The following is a 20,317-nucleotide window of genomic DNA, read 5'->3' on the forward strand; positions in this document are numbered from 1 at the left end:
AGACAGGAGGAGGAGGAGGAGAGAGGGAACAAAGTTAGACCTGGGGGAGAAGGAGGAGGAGGAGGGAGGAGAGAGGGAACAGTTAGACCTGGGGGGAGAGCAGGAGGAGGAGGAGGAGGAGAGAGGGAACAGTAGACCTGGGGGAGACAGGAGGAGGAGGAGGAGGAGAGAGGGAACAGGTTAGACCTGGGGGAGACAGGAGGAGGAGGAGAGGAGAGAGGGAACAGTTAGACCTGGGGAGACAGGAGGAGGAGGAGAGGAGAGAGGGAACAGTTAGACCCTGGGGAGACAGGAGGAGAGGAGGAGAGAGGGAACAGATAGACCTGGGGAGACAGGAGGGGAGGAGAGGAGAGAGGAAAGAGATGGGGAGACAGGAGGAGGAGGAGAGGAGAGAGGGAAACAGTTAGACCTGGGGAGACAGGAGGAGGAGGAGAGGAGAGAGGGAACAGTTAGACCTGGGGGAGACAGGGAGGAGGAGGAGAGGAGAGGAGGGAACAGTGACCTGGGGAGAGACAGGGAGGAGGAGGAGGAGGAGAGAGGGAAAGTTAGACCGGGAGAGCAGGAGGAGGAGGAGGAGGAGAGAGGGAACAGAGACTGGGGGAGACAGGAGGAGGAGGAGAGGAGAGAGGGAACAGTTAGACCTGGGGGAGACAGGAGGAGGAGGGGAGAGAGGGAAAGTAGACCTGGGGGAGACAGGAGGAGGAGGAGAGGAGAGAGGGAAATAGACTGGGGGAGACAGGAGGAGGAGGAGGAGGAGAGAGGGAACAGTTAGACTGGGGAGACAGGAGGAGGAGGAGAGGAGAGAGGGAACAGTTAGACGGGGAGACAGGAGGAGGAGGGAGGAGAGAGGGAACAGAGACTGGGGAGAAGGAGGAGGAGGAGGAGAGAGAGGGAACAGTTAGACCTGGGGGAGACAGGAGGAGGAGGAGGAGGAGAGAGGGAAAGTAGACCTGGGGAGACAGGAGGAGGAGGAGAGGAGAGAGGGAACAGTAGACCTGGGGAGAAGGAGGAGGAGGAGGAGGAGAGAGGGAACATTAGCTGGGGGAGACAGGAGGAGGAGGAGGAGGAGAGAGGGAAAAGTTAGACCTGGGGGAGACAGGAGGAGGAGGAGGAGGAGAGAGGGAAACAGTTGACTGGGGAGAGCAGGGAGGAGGAGGAGGAGGAGAGAGGGAACAGTTAGACCTGGGGAGACAGGAGGAGGAGGAGGAGGAGAGAGGGAAACAGTAGACTGGGGAGACAGGAGGAGGAGGAGAGGAGAGAGGGAACAGTGACTGGGGAGAAGGAGGAGGAGGAGAGGAGAGAGGGAACAGTTAGAACTGGGGGAAAGGAGGAGGAGGAGAGGAGAGAGGGAAACAGTAGACCTGGGGGAGACAGGAGGAGGAGGAGAGGAGAGAGGGAACAGTAGACTGGGGAGAGCAGGAGGAGGAGGAGAGGAGAGAGGGAACAGTAGATGGGGGAGACAGGAGGAGGAGGAGAGGGAGAGAGGGAAAGAGACTGGGGGAGAGCAGGAGGAGGAGGAGAGGAGAGGAGGGAAAAAGTAGACTGGGGAGACAGGAGGAGGAGGAGGAGGAGAGAGGGAAAAGTAGACCTGGGGAGACAGGAGGAGGAGGAGAGAGAGGGAAACAGAGTGGGGGAGAGAGGAGGAGGAGGAGGAGAGAGGGAACAGTTAGACCTGGGGAGACAGGAGGAGGAGGAGAGGAGAGAGGGAACAGAGACTCTGGGGGAGACAGGAGGAGGAGGGGGAGAGAGGGAACAGTTAGACCTGGGGGGAGACAGGAGGAGGAGGGAGGAGAGAGGGAACAGTTAGACCGGGGAGAAGGAGAGGAGGAGGAGAGAGGGAAAGTAGACCTGGGGGAGACAGGAGGAGGAGGAGAGGAGAGAGGGAACAGTTAGACCTGGGGGAGAAGGAGGAGGAGGAGAGGAGAGAGGGAAGATAGATGGGGGAGACAAGGAGGAGGAGGAGGAGAGAGGGAAAAAGTAGACTGGGGAGACAGGAGGAGGAGGGAGAGAGGGAACAGTTAGACCTGGGGGAGACAGGAGGAGGAGGAGAGGAGAGAGGGAACAGTTAGACTGGGGGAGAAGGAGGAGGAGGAGGAGAGAGGAACAGTAGACCTGGGGAGAGAGGAGGAGGAGGAGAGGAGAGAGGGAAAGTTAGACCTGGGGGAGACAGGGAGGAGGAGGGAGGAGAGAGGGAACAGTTAGACCTGGGGGAGACAGGAGGAGGAGGAGAGGAGAGAGGGAACAGTTAGACTGGGGAGACAGGAGGAGGAGGAGAGGAGAGAGGGAAACAGGTAGACTGGGGGAGACAGGAGGAGGAGGAGAGGAGAGAGGGAAACAGTTAGACTGGGGAGAAGGAGGAGGGGAGAGGAGAGAGGGAACAGGACTGGGGGAGACAGGAGGAGGAGGGAGGAGAGAGGGAACAGTAGACCTGGGGAGAAGGAGGAGGAGGGAGGAGAGAGGGAACAGTTAGAACTGGGGAGAGAGGAGGAGGAGGAGGAGGAGAGAGGGAACAGTTAGACCTGGGGGAGACAGGAGGAGGAGGAGGAGAGAGGGGAAAAGTAGACCTGGGGAGACAGGAGGAGGAGGGAGGAGAGAGGAACAGTAGACTGGGGGAGAAGGAGGAGAGGAGAGGAGAGAGGGAACAGTTAGACCTGGGGGAGACAGGAGGAGGAGGAGGAGGAGAGAGGGAAACAGTTGACCTGGGGGAGACAGGAGGAGGAGGAGGAGGAGAGAGGGAAGAGAGACTGGGGAGACAGGAGGAGGAGGAGAGGAGAGAGGGAACAGTTAGACCTGGGGAGAAGGAGGAGGAGGAGAGGAGAGAGGGAACAGTAGACCTGGGGGAGACAGGAGGAGGAGGAGAGAGGGAACAGTTAGACCTGGGGAGACAGGAGGAGGAGGAGAGGAGAGAGGGAACAGTTAGACGGGGAGAGAGGAGGAGGAGGAGGAGAGAGGGAACAGTTAGACCTGGGGAGAAGAGGAGGGGAGAGGAGAGAGGGAAAGTAGACCTGGGGAGACAGGAGGAGGAGGAGAGGAGAGAGGGAAAGTTAGACCTGGGGGAGACAGGAGGAGGAGGAGGAGAGAGGGAAAGTAGACCTGGGGAGACAGGAGGAGGAGAGGAGGAGAGAGGGAACGTTAGACCTGGGGGAGACAGGAGGAGGAGGAGAGGAGAGAGGGAAACAGTAGACCTGGGGAGACAGGAGGAGGAGGAGAGGAGAGAGGGAACAGTAGACCTGGGGAGACAGGAGGAGGAGGAGGAGGAGAGAGGGAACAGTTAGACTGGGGGAGACAGGAGGAGGAGGAGAGGAGAGAGGGAACAGTTAGACCTGGGGAGACAGGAGGAGGAGGAGAGGAGAGAGGGAACAGTAGACTGGGGAGACAGGAGGAGGAGGAGGAGAGAGGGAAAGTTAGACCTGGGGGAGAAGGAGGAGGAGGAGGAGAGAGGGAACAGTTAGAACTGGGGAGACAGGAGGAGGAGGAGGAGGAGAGAGGGAACAGTAGACTGGGGAAAGGAGAGAGGAGGAGGAGAGAGGGAACAGTTAGAACTGGGGGAGACAGGAGGAGGAGGAGGAGAGAGGGAAACAGTTAGACCTGGGGGAGACAGGAGGAGGAGGAGAGGAGAGAGGGAAAAGTAGACTGGGGGAGAAGGAGAGGAGGAGGAGAGAGGGAACAGTTAGACCTGGGGGAGACAGGAGGAGGAGGAGGAGGAGAGAGGGAACAGTTAGACCTGGGGAGACAGGAGGAGGAGGAGAGGAGAGAGGGAACAGTTAGACCTGGGGAGACAGGAGGAGGAGGGAGGAGAGAGGGAACAGTTAGACCTGGGGGAGACAGGAGGAGGAGGAGAGGAGAGAGGGAACAGTTAGACCTGGGGAGACAGGAGGAGAGGAGAGAGAGGGAACAGTTAGACCGGGGAGACAGGAGGAGGAGGAGGAGAGAGGGAACAGTTAGACCTGGGGGAGACAGGAGGAGGAGGAGAGGAGAGAGGGAACAGTTAGACCTGGGGAGACAGGAGGAGGAGGGAGGAGAGAGGGAACAGTTAGACCTGGGGGAGACAGGAGGAGGAGGAGAGGAGAGAGGGAACAGTTAGACCTGGGGGAGACAGGAGGAGGAGGAGGAGGAGAGAGGGAACAGTTAGACCTGGGGGAGACAGGAAGGAGGAGGAGGAGGAGAGAGGGAACAGTTAGACCTGGGGGAGACAGGAGGAGGAGGAGAGGAGAGAGGGAAACAGTTAGACCTGGGGAGACAGGAGGAGGAGGAGAGGAGAGAGGGAACAGTTAGACCTGGGGGAGACAGGAGGAGGAGGAGAGGAGAGAGGGAACAGTTAGACCTGGGGGAGACAGGAGAGGAGGAGGAGAGAGGGAACAGTTAGACCTGGGGAGACAGGAGGAGGAGGAGAGGAGAGAGGGAACAGTTAGACCTGGGGAGACAGGAGGAGGAGGAGAGGAGAGAGGGAAACAGTTAGACCTGGGGGAGACAGGAGGAGGAGGAGAGGAGAGAGGGAAACAGTTAGACCTGGGGGAGACAGGAGGAGGAGGAGAGGAGAGAGGGAACAGTTAGACCTGGGGAGACAGGAGGAGGAGGAGGAGAGAGGGAACAGTTAGACCTGGGGGAGACAGGAGGAGGAGGAGGAGGAGAGAGGGAAACAGTTAGACCTGGGGAGACAGGAGGAGGAGGAGGAGAGAGGGAACAGTTAGACCTGGGGAGACAGGAGGAGGAGGGAGGAGAGAGGGAACAGTTAGACCTGGGGGAGACAGGAGGAGGAGGAGAGGAGAGAGGGAACAGTTAGACCTGGGGGAGACAGGAGGAGGAGGGAGAGAGGGAACAGTTAGACCTGGGGAGACAGGAGGAGGAGGAGGAGAGGAGAGAGGGAACAGTTAGACCTGGGGGAGACAGGAGGAGGAGGAGAGGAGAGAGGGAACAGTTAGACCTGGGGGAGACAGGAGGAGGAGGAGAGGAGAGAGGGAAAGTTAGACCTGGGGGACAGGAGGAGGAGGAGAGAGAGGGAACAGTTAGACCTGGGGGAGACAGGAGGAGGAGGAGAGGAGAGAGGGAACAGTTAGACCTGGGGAGACAGGAGGAGGAGGAGAGGAGAGAGGGAACAGTTAGACCTGGGGAGACAGGAGGAGAGAGGAGAGAGGGAACAGTTAGACCTGGGGGAGACAGGAGGAGGAGGAGAGGAGAGAGGGAACAGTTAGACCTGGGGAGACAGGAGGAGGAGGAGGAGGAGAGAGGGAACAGTTAGACCTGGGGGAGACAGGAGGAGGAGGAGGAGAGAGGGAACAGTTAGACCTGGGGGGAGACAGGAGGAGGAGGAGGAGGAGAGAGGGAACAGTTAGACCTGGGGGAGACAGGAGGAGGAGGAGGAGGAGAGAGGGAAACAGTTAGACCTGGGGGGGAGACAGGAGGAGGAGGAGAGGAGAGAGGGAACAGTTAGACCTGGGGAGACAGGAGGAGGAGGAGGAGAGAGGGAAACAGTTAGACCTGGGGGAGACAGGAGGAGGAGGAGAGGAGAGAGGGAACAGTTAGACCTGGGGGAGACAGGAGGAGGAGGAGGAGGAGAGAGGGAACAGTTAGACCTGGGGAGACAGGAGGAGGAGGAGAGGAGAGAGGGAACAGTTAGACCTGGGAGACAGGAGGAGGAGGAGAGGAAGTGTGGAAAGAGAGAGATGGACAAGGAGAGTCAAAGCAAAGAGGAGAGAGCATGAAAGAGTGAGCTGACTGACTGTGTGTGTGTCTCTGTGTGTGAGTGTCTCTCGTGTGGTGTTCTCTGTGTGTGTGTGTGTGTGTGTGAGTGTCTCTGTGTGTGAGTGTCTCTGTGTGTGAGTGTCTCTGTGTGTGTGTCTCTGTGTGAGTGTGCGGTGTGAGTGTGTGTGTGTGTGAGTGTCTCTGTGTGTGAGTGTCTCTGTGTGTGTGTGTCTCTGTGTGTGAGTGTGTGTGTGTGTGAGTGTCTCGGGTGTGAGTGTCTCTGTGTGTGAGTGTCTCTGTGTGTGAGTGTCTCTGTGTGTGAGTGTCTCTGTGTGTGAGTGTCTCTGTGTGTGAGTGTCTCTGTGTGTGAGTGTCTCTGTGTGTGAGTGTCTCTGTGTGTGAGTGTCTCTGTGTGTGAGTGTCTCTGTGTGTGAGTGTGAGTGTCTCGTGTGTGAGTGTCTCTGTGTGTGAGTGTCTCGTGTGTGAGTGTCTCTGTGTGTGAGTGTCTCGTGTGTGTGTGTGTGTGTGTGTGTGTCTCTGTGTGTGAGTGTCTCTGTGTGTGAGTGTCTCTGTTGTGTGTGTGTGTGTCTCTGTGTGTGAGTGTTTGTGTGTGAGTGTTTGTGTGTGTGTGTGTGTGTGTGTCTGTGTCTGTGTCTGTGTGTGTGTGTGTGTGTGTGTGTGTGTGTGTGTGTGTGTGTGTGTGTGTGTGATATAACTCACCCAGCATGTTGGATGACTCTATGAGCGTAGTGTCCAGGTCTGTCCAGCAAAGTCGCTCTCAGCATAGTCGATGGTCAGCCCGTTGGCTCGGCCCACGTTGGGTACCAGATTATCCGGCCCGTCCCGTCCATCGCCGACCTCAATTTTAGGCTTCCGCCCCACTCTGTCCAGTACATAAACCTAGAACGATACATTTACTGTAGGGACTAAAACACAGATTAGACTGAATCTCTGTCCAGTACATAAACCTAGAACGATACATTACTGTAGGGACTAAAACACAGATTAGACTGAATCTCTGTCCAGTACATAAACCTAGAACGATACATTACTGTAGGGACTAAAACACAGATTAGACTGAATCTCTGTCCAGTACATAAACCTAGAAACGATACATTTACTGTAGGGACTAAAACACAGATTAGACTGAATCTCTGTCCAGTACATAAACCTAGAAACGATACATTACTGTAGGGACTAAAACACAGATTAGACTGAATCTCTGTCCAGTACATAAACCTAGAACGATACATTTACTGTAGGGACTAAAACACAGATTAGACTGAATCTCTGTCCAGTACATAAACCTAGAACAATACATTACTGTAGGGACTAAAACACAGATTAGACTGAATCTCTGTCCAGTACATAAACCTAGAACGATACATTACTGTAGGGACTAAAACACAGATTAGACTGAATCTCTGTCCAGTACATAAACCTAGAACGATACATTTACCGTAGGGACTAAAACACAGATTAGACTGAATCTCTGTCCAGTACATAAACCTAGAACGATACATTTACTGTAGGGACTAAAACACAGATTAGACTGAATCTCTGTCCAGTACATAAACCTAGAACGATACATTTACTGTAGGGACTAAAACACAGATTAGACTGAATCTCTGTCCAGTACATAAACCTAGAACGATACATTTACTGTAGGGACTAAAACACAGATTAGACTGAATCTCTGTCCAGTACATAAACCTAGAACGATACATTTACTGTAGGGACTAAAACACAGATTAGACTGAATCTCTGTCCAGTACATAAACCTAGAACGATACATTACTGTAGGGACTAAAACACAGATTAGACTGAATCTCTGTCCAGTACATAAACCTAGAACGATACATTACTGTAGGGACTAAAACACAGATTAGACTGAATCTCTGTCCAGTACATAAACCTAGAACGATACATTACTGTAGGGACTAAAACACAGATTAGACTGAATCTCTGTCCAGTACATAAAACCTAGAACGATACATTTACTGTAGGGACTAAAACACAGATTAGACTGAATCTCTGTCCAGTACATAAAACCTAGAACGATACATTACTGTAGGGACTAAAACACAGATTAGACTGAATCTCTGTCCAGTACATAAACCTAGAACGATACATTACTGTAGGGACTAAAACACAGATTAGACTGAATCTCTGTCCAGTACATAAACCTAGAACGATACATTACTGTAGGGACTAAAACACAGATTAGACTGAATCTCTGTCCAGTACATAAACCTAGAACGATACATTATGTAGGGTCTAACTTTCCCATGAATCTTAGTCGTTACCTAGCAAACCGTGATAGGTCATATAGTCTCTTCGCTCTAAAACTTGGGTCAGATTAAGTCAACATTTAGTCGAGAAATCTGTAATTAAATTTGTAACGCTTCGCAGAGGAGGTCTTAGTCAAACAATTTGCAGTCCGGCCGAGGAGTTTGGAGCAGTATCTCCGACCTTTCATCACGTACACAGAAACCTGTCCATCACTAGCTAGCTGTTAGCCTGAACCAGTCATTACATTAGCTTGCTAGCTAGCTGTTAGCCTGAACCAGTCATTACATTAGCTTGCTAGCTAGCTGTTAGCCTGAACCAGTTTCAATTCCCATACATTAGCTTGCTAGCTAGCTGTTAGCCTGAACCAGTCTTCATATTCCCATTACATTAGCTTCCTAGCTAGCTGTTAGCCTGGACCAGTCTTCATATTCCCATTACATTAGCTTGCTAGCTAGCTGTTAGCCTGAACCAGTCTTCATATTCCCATTACATTAGCTTGCTAGCTAGTTGTTAGCCTGAACCAGTCTTCATATTCCGATTACATTAGCTTACTAGCTAGCTGTTAGCCTGGACCAGTCTTCATATTCCCATTACATTAGCTTGCTAGCTAGCTGTTAGCCTGAACCAGTCTTCATATTCCCATTACATTAGCTTGCTAGCTAGCTGTTAGCCTGAACCAGTCTTCATATTCCCATTACATTAGCTTGCCAGCTAGCGGTTAGCCTGAACTAGTCTCTTCATATTCCCATTACATTAGCTTGCTAGCTAGCTGTTAGCCTGAACTAGTCTCTTCATATTCCCATTACATTAGCTTGCTAGCTAGCTGTTAGCCTGAACCAGTCTTCATATTCCCATTACATTAGCTTGCTAGCTAGCTGTTAGCCTGAACCAGTCTCTTCATATTCCTATTACATTAGCTTGCTAGCTAGCTGTTAGCCTGAACCAGCCTCTCTTCATATTCCGATTACATTAGCTTACTAGCTAGCTGTTAGCCTGGACCAGTCTTCATATTCCCATTACATTAGCTTGCTAGCTAGCTGTTAGCCTGAACTAGTCTCTTCATATTCCCATTACATTAGCTTGCTAGCTAGCTGTTAGCCTGAACCAGTCTTCAATTCCCATTACATTAGCTTGCTAGCTAGCTGTTAGCCGAACTAGTCTCTTCATATTCCCATTACATTAGCTTGTTAGCTAGCTGTTAGCCTGAACCAGTCTATATTCCCATTACATTAGCTTGCTAGCTAGCTGTTAGCCTGAACCAGTCTCTTCATATTCCTATTACATTAGCTTGCTAGCTAGCTGTTAGCCGAACCAGTCATTACATTCCCATTACATTAGCTTGCTAGCTAGCTGTTAGCCTGTACCAGTCTTCATATTCCCATTAGCTTGCTAGCTAGCTGTTAGCCTGAACCAGTCATTAATTCCCATTACATTAGCTTGTAGCCAGCTGTTAGCCTGAACCAGTTTCATATTCCCATTAGCTTGCTAGCAGCTGTAGCCTGAACCAGGCATTACATTCCCATACATTAGCTTGCTGAAGCTAGCTGTAGCCTGTACCAGTCCTCATATTCCATTAGCTTGCTAGCTAGCTGTTAGCCTGAACCAGTCATTACATTCCCATTACATTAGCTTGCTAGCTAGCCGTTAGCCTGTACCAGTCCTCATATTCCCATTAGCTTGCTAGCTAGCTGTTAGCCTGAACCAGTCATTACATTCCCATTACATTAGCTTGCTAGCTAGCCGTTAGCCTGAACCAGTCTTCATATTCCCATTAATTAGCTTGCTAGCTAGCTGTTAGCCTGAACCAGTATTACATTAGCTTGCTAGCTAGCTGTTAGCCTGAACCAGTCATTACATTAGCTTGCTAGCTAGCCGTTAGCCGTACCAGTCTCAATTCCCATTACATTAGCTTGCTAGCTAGCTGTTAGCCTGAACCAGTCATTACATTAGCTTGCTTGTTGACCTGTTAGCCCGAACACTTCAGCAGGGTGGGTCCAGTACCTACCCTTCAGCAGGGTCAGTGCCAGGGCCTCGAGGGCTGTCCAGATCCTTCCAGACCAGGACCGTCTGTGTTGTCCATCCAGCTCTGGCCACCTCGATACGATTGGTCCCGTGTCCGCCCAGTACAGATTCTTCCCCAGCCAGTCCACCGCCATGCCTTCTGGGTAGTCCAGGCCAAACTCCACCACGTGTTTAGAGCGCTGCCGCTCATAAACGCACGACGATTGTTGGAGAGGAGAGGAAGAGGAGAGGTGGGGAGGAAGAGGAGAGGGAGAGGAGAGGAGAGGAGAGGAGAGGAGAGGAGAGGAGAGAGGAGAGAGGAGAGAGGAAGAGGGGAGAGAGGAAGAGGGGAGATAGGAAGAGGGGAGATAGGAAGAGGGGAGATAGGAAGAGGGGAGAGAGGAGAGGAAGAGGAGAGGAGAGGAGAGGAGAGGAGAGGAGAGGAGAGGAGAGGAGAGGAGAGGAGAGGAGAGGAGAGGAGAGGAGAGGAGAGGAGAGGAGAGGAGAGGAGAGGAGAGGAGAGGAGAGGAGAGGAGAGGAGAGGAGAGAGGGAGAGGAGAGGAGAGCAGAGAGGAGAGGAGAGGAGAGGAGAGGAGAGGAGAGGAGAGGAGAGAGAGGAAGAGGGGTTACTATTGGCTTCATTTGAGGAATGATGAAGTGGGAAAAAACAGGCATAACATTAAAATCATTAATATGTACATCCACAACTACTCGCTATCAACACTAAACCCTGAGAGAACAGACATCTCTAAGAAATACAGACATAGATGTTCTCAACCAGACATAAAGATTCAACGAGGAGGAGGAGGAGGAGGGGGGGAGGAGGGAGGGGAGGAGGTGGGGGGAGGGAGGAGGGGAGGAGAGAGGAGGGAGGAGGAGGAGGGAGGAGGTGGGGGAGGGAGAGGGAGGAGGAGGAGGGGGAGGAGAAGGGGAGGAGAGAGGGGGGGGGGGGGGGGGACGAAGAAAGACCAACCCAGAGCGGGTGAAGACCACATAAACAGAGCCAGGAGAGAGGAGAGAGGAGAGGAGAGAGGAGAGGAGAGGAGAGAGGAGAGGAGAGAGGAGAGGAGAGAGGAGAGGAGAAAGGAGAGGAGAGGAGAGGAGAGAGGAGAGGAGAGAGGAGAGGCAGAGAGGAGAGGAGAGAGGAGAGGCAGAGAGGAGAGGAGAGGGATGGGAGGTAGAAATGCTGTTTGTTAATAACTACACCGATTAGTGTAACCCCCCCCCCCCCCCCTCAACCAATCATTAGACACAACGCATAACAATCGTTGGACCATACAAAAACTCCCCCTCCCTCCACCAATCATCAGCTCTCTTCCAGAAGATTAGTACATCAGCCAATCAGGCTGGTGACCGGAGGTAACCGGGCTTTATCAGCCTGCTAACCTCAACGATGGGCTGAAGGTAACCTGGGTTATCAGCCTGCTACTAACGAGGGCTGAAGGTAACCCGGGCTTTATCAGCCTGCTACCCTCAACTGATGGGCTGAAGGTAACCTGGGCTTTATCAGCCTGCTACCCTCAACTGATGGGCTGAAGGTAACCTGGGTTTATCAGGCTACCCTCAACGATGGGCTGAAGGTAACCCGGGCTTTATCAGCCGGCTACATCAACCGATGGGCTGAAGGTAACCTGGGTTATCAGGTACCCTCAACTGATGGGCTGAAGTAACTAGGGCTTTATCAGCCTGCTACCCTCAACGATGGGCCGAAGGTAACCCGGGCTTTATCAGCCTGCTACCCTCAACGATGGGCTGAAGGTAACTGGGCTTTATCAGCCTGCTACCCTCAACCGATGGGCTGAAGGTAACCTGGGCTTTATCAGCCCGCTACCCTCAACCGATGGGCTGAAGGTAACCTGGGCTTTATCAGCCTGCCGCATCAACCGATGGGCTGAAGGTAACCTGGGCTTTATCAGCCTGCTACCCTCAACCGATGGGCTGAAGGTAACCCGGGCTTTATCAGCCTGCCGCATCAACCGATGGGCTGAAGGTAACCCGGGCTTTATCAGCCTGCTACATCAAGATGGGCTGAAGGTAACCCTGGGCTTTATCAGCCTGCTACCCTCAACCGATGGGCTGAAGGTAACCTGGGCTTTATCAGCCTGCTACCCTCAACCGATGGGCTGAAGGTAACCCGGGCTTTATCAGCCTGCTACCCTCAACTGATGGGCGGAAGGTAACCTGGGCTTTATCAGCCTGCTACCCTCAACCGATGGGCTGAAGGTAACCTGGGCTTTATCAGCCTGCTACCCTCAACCGATGGGCTGAAGGTAACCTGGGCTTTATCAGCCTGCTGCATCAACCCGATGGGCGGAAGGTAACCTGGGCTTTATCAGCCTGCTACCCTCAACCGATGGGCTGAAGGTAACCTGGGCTTTATCAGCCTGCTACCCTCAACTGATGGGCTGAAGGTAACTGGGTCTATCAGCCTGCTACCCTCAACCGATGGGCTGAAGGTAACCTGGGCTTTATCAGCCTGCTACATCAACCGATGGGCTGAAGGTAACCCGGGCTTTATCAGCCTGCTACCCTCAACCGATGGGCTGAAGGTAACCTGGGCTTTATCAGCCCGCTACCATAACCGATGGGCGGAAGGTAACGGGCTTTATCAGCCTGCTACCCTCAACGATGGGCTGAAGGTAACCTGGGCTTTATCAGCCTGCTACCCTCAACCGATGGGCTGAAGGTAACCTGGGCTTTATCAGCCTCCTACCCTCAACTGATGGGCTGAAGGTAACCTGGGCTTTATCATTTGTGTTTTTACTGTGTGTGTGTTAATTATTTATCCACCTCCTCACTCCATCCCCCCCCCACACCCCCCCCCCCTCCACCCCACCCCCCCACCCCCCCCCCCCACCTCCTCACCCCCCCCCCCCCCCCCTCCCCCATCTCCTCCCCCTCCACCACCCCCCCCCCCCCCCCACCCACCACCCTCCACCCCCTAGACACATTAGCAACTCTTCACTAAAACAGAACGGTTTCACTCTGCTCCTCTGAAAGGCCATCATACTCAGTACCCAGCCAAGAAAGAGATATATATATAAAATATATAATACGAATAAATATAAAAAGTTTACATAGTTATATATAAAATTTTCATATATATTATATAATTATAATAAAGAAAAAAAAATAATATATAATAATAATATACATAATATAATATATATATATCAAAATAATAATATAAAACAATAAATATATATAATACACGATAAAAATAATAATAATATAATACATAAATACAATATTGTCTAATATTTGTGTATTGCTGCCAATATTTCCCATATATTTTTGCTAGCTGAACAATAACGTAAACAAAATATATATCGCAAACAATAAAAAAAATATAAAACGTATATATCGTATATATCGTAACATCATATATAGATAAGCGTATAACGCAAATATCAACATATCACAAGAACAGAGATCAGAACAGAGAAAAAAAACAAAAAGAAGAGAAGAAGAAATAAAGAACAGAGAAATCAGAACAAGAGATAAGAGAAGAGAGAGAGAGAGAGAGAGAGAGAGAGAGACAGAGAGACAGAGAGAGACCTCCCCCACCTTCAATGGATGTCGTCCAGTAGATGCGGGTTGTCTGTGATGTCGAAGTCGAGTGGGACGTTAACGGTAGGATGGAGGTTGGTCGTTCAAGGAGATGGCGATGTTGTGTGGCGGGAGAACAGGAGAAAGGTGGGACGATGCAGGTGGACAGGTGATAGCTCCAGCCCAATGGGAAGGGCACTGGACGCCCACTGGCTTATACAGGCAGAGGTGGCTGCACCCACCATTAGACTCCGCACACAGGTTGGTACCTGGGGAGGGGGGAGAGAGGAGGAGAGAGAGAGGCAGTAGGAGGGGACGGAAGGGCAGGAGAGAGAAAGAGGAGGAGAGAGAGAGGGGGAGAGAGGAGGAGAGATAGAGAGGAGAAGGGGAGGCAGTAGGAGGGGACAGGAGGAGAGGAGGAGAGAGAGAGGAGGAGAGAGAGAGGAGAGAGAGAAGGAGAGGCAGTAGAGGGGAGAGGAGAGAGAAGGGGAGGAAGTAGGAGGGAACAGGAGGAGAGGGGAGAGAAGGGGAGGAGAGAGAGAAGGGAGGAGAGAGGGGAGGGAGGAGAGAGAGAGGAGAGGTAGTAGGAGGGGAGGAGTAGGAGGGAACAGGAGGAGAGAGAGAGGGGAAGTAGAGGGAAGGGAGGATAAAAAGTTAATTTTGTTGGGGTGTAGGGGGAGTGTTTAATGGCCGAATGAAAACACTCCAAATTAAACTGGTTACTATAGAATATGATATTATTAGTAGATTTGGATAGAAAACATGAGTTCTAAAACGTGAATGGTGTTGTGAGTATAACAGAACCATATGGCAGGCAAAAACCCTGAGAAAAAAACAGGAATGGAAATGAATGATTTCTATCGAAACACGTTTGTGGGGTAGTTGCACTTCCTAAGGTTCATTGGCGTAACATTCAGAAAGTTATAGCATTCTCTGTCACTGGGCAGAGAATAGGAGCTCAGTCACTGGAGTGGACTGCCTGGCGACAAAAGATTGGAATTCGAGAGCGCGCTGCCTCCTTTTTTTTAAATGAATAGCATTGTCCGGTTGGAATATTATCAATTTTATAAAAATAATAAAGATTGATTTTAAACAGCGTGACATGCTTCTAAGAACGGTAATGGAACATTTAGACTTTTCGTGGTTCGGTCGCGCTATGCCTTTTTGATAGTGCTCTGAAGACAAAAAACGGATATTTGGACATAAATTATTAGATTATTTGAACAAAAAAAATTTTGGAAGTAGAGTCCTGGGAGTGCATTCTGACGAAGATCAGCAAAGGTAAGAGAATATTTGTAATATTAATTTGAGTTAGGTTGAGACTAATTGGGGGTGTCTGTATAGGTCACTGTGATGGCTGAGCTCTGTACTCAGAATATTACAAAATGTGCTTTCTCCGTGAGTTATTTTTAAAATCGACACAGGTGATCAGGAGTAGTATATAATTCTTTAAATAATTGTTATATATTTTGTCAACGTTTATGATGAGTATTTTTGTAAATTGATGTGCACATTCACCGGAGGTTTTGGTGGGAATACATTTTCTGAACATCACGGCCAATGTAAAATGCTTTCTGGATATAAATATTAACTTTATCGAACAAAACATACATGATTGTGTAAATGATGTCTAGGAGAGTATCTGATGAAGATCAACAAAGGTTAGTGCTGCATTTAGGTGGTTTGGTTTTATTGACACATGTCCCTCGCTGGAAAATGGGTGTGCGATTATTTGTGTCTATGTATCTCCTAAATAACAATGTTTTGTGCTGTAAAGCTTTTGAAATCGGAAATGTGTAATCAAGAGAGATTTAAAATGGTGTAAAATAGTCGTATGTTTGAGAAAGTTGAATTATGAGATTTTGTTGTTTTGAATTTGCCGCCCTGATATTTCACTGGTGGATCGCAGGGGGGACGCTAGCGTCCAAGCCCGAGAAGAAATACCATCTCAGGAGCAGCAGAGAGAGATGAGGGGAGCAGCAGAGATGAGGGAGGGGAGCAGCAGAGATGAGGGGAGCAGCAGAGATGAGATGAGGGGAGCAGCAGAGATAGAGATGAGAGGAGCAGCAGAAATGAGGGGAGCAGCAGAGATGAGGGGAGCAGAAGAGATGAGGGGAGCAGCAGAGATGAGGGGAGCAGCAGAGATGAGGGGAGCAGCAGAGATGAGGGGAGCAGCAGAGATGAGATGAGAGGAGCAGCAGAGATGAGATGAGAGGAGCAGCAGAGATGAGATGAGGGAGCAGCAGAGATGAGTGAGGAGCAGCAGAGATGAGATGAGGGGAGCAGCAGAGATGAGATGAGAGGAGCAGCAGGGATGAGATGAGAGGAGCAGCAGAGATGAGGGGAGCAGGCGTGACAGTCTGCCCGACGACCAAAACTAACAGCAAATGCATCCATCAAGTTTGTAAAGTGACCAGCTGGACGTAGTTACTGTCTGCTATCAATATGGGACCAGCTGGACGTAGTTACTGTCTGCTATCAATATGGGACCAGCTGGACGTAGTTACTGTCTGCTATCAATATGGGACCAGCTGGACGTAGTTACTGTCTGCTATCAATATGGGACCAGCTGGACGTAGTTACTGTCTGCTATCAATATGGGACCAGCTGGACGTAGAGTTACTGTCTGCTATCAATATGGGACCAGCTGGACGTAGTTACTGTCTGCTATCAATATGGGACCAGCTGGACGTAGTTACTGTCTGCTATCAATATGGGACCAGCTGGACGTAGTTACTGTCTGCTATCAATATGGGACCAGCTGGACGTAGTTACTGTCTGCTATCAATATGGGACCAGCTGGACGTAGTTACTGTCTGCTATCAATATGGGACCAGCTGGACGTAGTTACTGTCTGCTATCAATATGGGACCAGCTGGACGTAGTTACTGTCTGCTATCAATATGGGACCAGCTGGACGTAGTTACTGTCTGCTATCAATATGGGACCAGCTGGACGTAGTTACTGTCTGCTATCAATATGGACCAGAAACCTGACGTTTAACTACTAATAATTAACCTGTTAGGGGATAGGGTGCCATTTAGGACTCGTAGGGAAATGTTCTTAACCTGTTGGGGAATAGGGGGCAGTATTTCCCAGACAGGTTAATCTGTCTTTACAGTTATGACGTCTTCCCGTGTGTGTGTGTGTGTGTGTGTGTGTGTGTGTGTGTGTGTGTGTGTGTGTGTGTGTGTGTGTGTGTGTGTGTGTGTGTGTGTGGACGTAGTGCCTTCATTTCCAAACGATAAAACAGATATGTATGAAACAAAATGGTGGAGTAGAGAGCCCGACGTAAAACTGTAGCTTCACTGTCCAAATACATAGAGTGGAGTTTAGGTAGCGCTGAGCACCGTGAGGTCAGGGTTCAGAGGGTCAGGGTTCAGGGTTCAGGCTGTTACACCTACCGAAGGTCTTGTGTACATATGTAGCTTTGAACCCCGTGAGGTCAGGGTTCAGAGGTCAGGGTTCAGAGGTCAGGGTTCAGGCTGTGTTACCTACCAAAGGTCTTGTGTACATATGTAGCTTTGAGCCCCGTGAGGTCCGGGTTCAGAGGTCAGGGTTCAGGGGTCAGGGTTCAGGCTGTGTTACCTACCAAAGGTCTTGTGTACATATGTAGCTTTGAACCCCGTGAGGTCAGGGTTCAGAGGTCAGGGTTCAGGCTGTGTTACCTACCAAAGGTCTTGTGTACATATGTAGCTTTGAGCCCCGTGAGGTCCGGGTTCAGAGGTCAGGGTTCAGGGGTCAGGGGTCAGGCTGTGTTACCTACCAAAGGTCTTGTGTACATATGTAGCTTTGAGCCCCGTGAGGTCCGGGTTCAGGGGTCAGGGTTCAGGCTGTGTTACCTACCAAAGGTCTTGTGTACATATGTAGCATTGAGTCCCGTGAGGTCAGGGTTCAGGGGTCAGGCTGTGTTACCTACCAAAGGTCTTGTGTACATATGTAGCTTTGAGCCCCGTGAGGTCAGGGGTCAGGGTTCAGGGGTCAGGCTGTGTTACCTACCGAAGGTCTTGTGTACATATGTAGCTTTGAGTCCCATGAGGTCAGGGTTCAGAGGGTCAGGGTTCAGAGGTCAGGGTTCAGAGGGTCAGGGTTCAGGCTGTTACACCTACCGAAGGTCTTGTGTACATATGTAGCTTTGAGCCCCATCAGGTCCGGTAGCTGGTCTATGATGAACTCTCTCTCTGTCGTGTGTTTGTGAACCCTCTCGATGCTGCGTCTCTGCCAGTCGGTCCAATAGACGTAGTCGCCCAGCAGAGTGAAGCCAAAGATGTGAGGAAGCATATCTTCTACCAGGATCCTCCTGCCTGAACCGTCCATACACATCACCTGGGGGGAGAGAAGGGGAGAGAGGGGAGAGAAGGGGAGAGAGAGAGAGAAGAGAGAGAGAGAGAGAAGAGAGAGAAGAGAGAGAGAGACAGAGAGAAGAGGAGAGAGAGAGAGAGAGAGAGGGGAGAGAGAGAGAGAGAGGGGAGAGAGAGAGAGAGAAGGGGGAGAGAGAGAGAATCAGAGGATAAACCCAGTGAACACCTTGAAGACCAAGCCAATAAGTTCAGGTAGGAGCTCAGAGACCCCCCCCCAGGCCTCCAGCCGAAGAGACCCCCAGGCCTCCGGCCGAAGAGACCCCCAGACCCCCCAGGCCTCCAGCCGAAGAGACCCCCCAGGCCTCCGGCCGAAGAGACTCCCAGGCCTCCGGCCGAAGAGACCCCCAGGCCTCCGGCCCGAAGAGACCCCCCCAGGCCTCCGGCCGAAGAGACCCCCCAGGCCTCCGGCCGAAGAGACCCCCCAGGCCTCCGGCCGAAGAGACCCCCCTGGGGAACAGAAGGTGGAGTCTCAGACAGACAGACAGACAGACAGACAGACAGACAGACAGACAGACAGACAGAAAGTCCAGACCTCATGCAGACAGACAGACTGGAGGAACAGAAGTCCAGACCTCAGAAATACAGCCCCGGTGAGGCAGCATCCCAAATGACACCATTTCCCTTCATAGTGCAGCACTTCTGACAAGGGTCCATCAGCATGCAGCCATATTGCTCAGTGAGGGAGTCCTTATCATGTTTAACACTAGTATTGTTCAGTGAGTCCTTATCATGTTTAACACTAGTATTGTTCACAGTGAGTCCTTATCATGTTTAACACTAGTATTGTTCAGTGAGGGAGTCCTTATCATGTTTAACACTAGTATTGTTCAGTGAGGGAGTCCTTATCATGTTTAACACTAGTATTGTTCAGTGAGTCCTTATCATGTTTAACACTAGTATTGTTCAGTGAGTCCTTATCATGTTTAACACTAGTATTGCTCAGTGAGGGAGTCCTTATCATGTTTAACACTAGTATTGCTCAGTGAGGGAGTCCTTATCATGTTTAACACTAGTATTGTTCAGTGAGGGAGTCCTTATCATGTTTAACACTAGTATTGTTCAGTGAGGGAGTCCTTATCATGTTTAACACTAGTATTGTTCAGTGAGTCCTTATCATGTTTAACACTAGTATTGCTCAGTGAGTGAGTCCTTATCATGTTTAACACTAGTATTGCTCAGTGAGGGAGTCCTTATCATGTTTAACACTAGTATTGCTCAGTGAGTGAGTCCTTATCATGTTTAACACTAGTATTGCTCAGTGAGGGAGTCCTTATCATGTTTAACACTAGTATTGCTCAGTGAGTGAGTCCTTATCATGTTTAACACTAGTATTGCTCAGTGAGGGAGTCCTTATCATGTTTAACACTAGTATTGCTCAGTGAGTGAGTCCTTATCATGTTTAACACTAGTATTGCTCAGTGAGGGAGTCCTTATCATGTTTAACACTAGTATTGTTCAGTGAGTCCTTATCATGTTTAACACTAGTATTGCTCAGTGAGTGAGTCCTTATCATGTTTAACACTAGTATTGCTCAGTGAGGGAGTCATTATCATGTTTAACACTAGTATTGTTCAGTGAGGGAGTCCTTATCATGTTTAACACTAGTATTGCTCAGTGAGTGAGTCCTTATCATGTTTAACACTAGTATTGCTCAGTGAGGGAGTCATTATCATGTTTAACACTAGTATTGTTCAGTGAGGGAGTCATTATCATGTTTAACACTAGTATTGTTCAGTGAGGGAGTCCTTATCATGTTTAACACTAGTATTGTTCAGTGAGGGAGTCCCTATCATGTTTAACACTAGTATTGTTCAGTGAGTCCTTATCATGTTTAACACTAGTATTGTTCAGTGAGTCCTTATCATGTTTAACACTAGTATTGTTCAGTGAGGGAGTCCTTATCATGTTTAACACTAGTATTGTTCAGTGAGTCCTTATCATGTTTAACACTAGTATTGCTCAGTGAGGGAGTCCTTATCATGTTTAACACTAGTATTGTTCAGTGAGTCCTTATCATGTTTAACACTAGTATTGTTCAGTGAGTCCTTATCATGTTTAACACTAGTATTGTTCAGTGAGTGAGTCCTTATCATGTTTAACACTAGTATTGTTCAGTGAGGGAGTCCTTATCATGTTTAACACTAGTATTGTTCAGTGAGGGAGTCCTTATCATGTTTAACACTAGTATTGCTCAGTGAGTGAGTCCTTATCATGTTTAACACTAGTATTGCTCAGTGAGGGAGTCCTTATCATGTTTAACACTAGTATTGTTCAGTGAGTCCTTATCATGTTTAACACTAGTATTGTTCAGTGAGGGAGTCCTTATCATGTTTAACACTAGTATTGCTCAGTGAGGGAGTCCTTATCATGTTTAACACTAGTATTGTTCAGTGAGTCCTTATCATGTTTAACACTAGTATTGCTCAGTGAGT

The 20,317-nt window shown here is 50.0% G+C and overlaps 1 pseudogene; it reads right to left on the minus strand.

Annotated features, from left to right (window-relative positions):
• Positions 1 to 6,402: 6,402 nt before the first annotated feature.
• Positions 6,403 to 20,317, minus strand: part of LOC123736413 (low-density lipoprotein receptor-related protein 6-like) — a 59,626-nt pseudogene continuing 45,711 nt past the window's right edge.

Source organism: Salmo salar, unplaced genomic scaffold (genome assembly GCF_905237065.1).
Source record: "Salmo salar unplaced genomic scaffold, Ssal_v3.1, whole genome shotgun sequence".
NCBI lineage: Eukaryota > Metazoa > Chordata > Actinopteri > Salmoniformes > Salmonidae > Salmo > Salmo salar.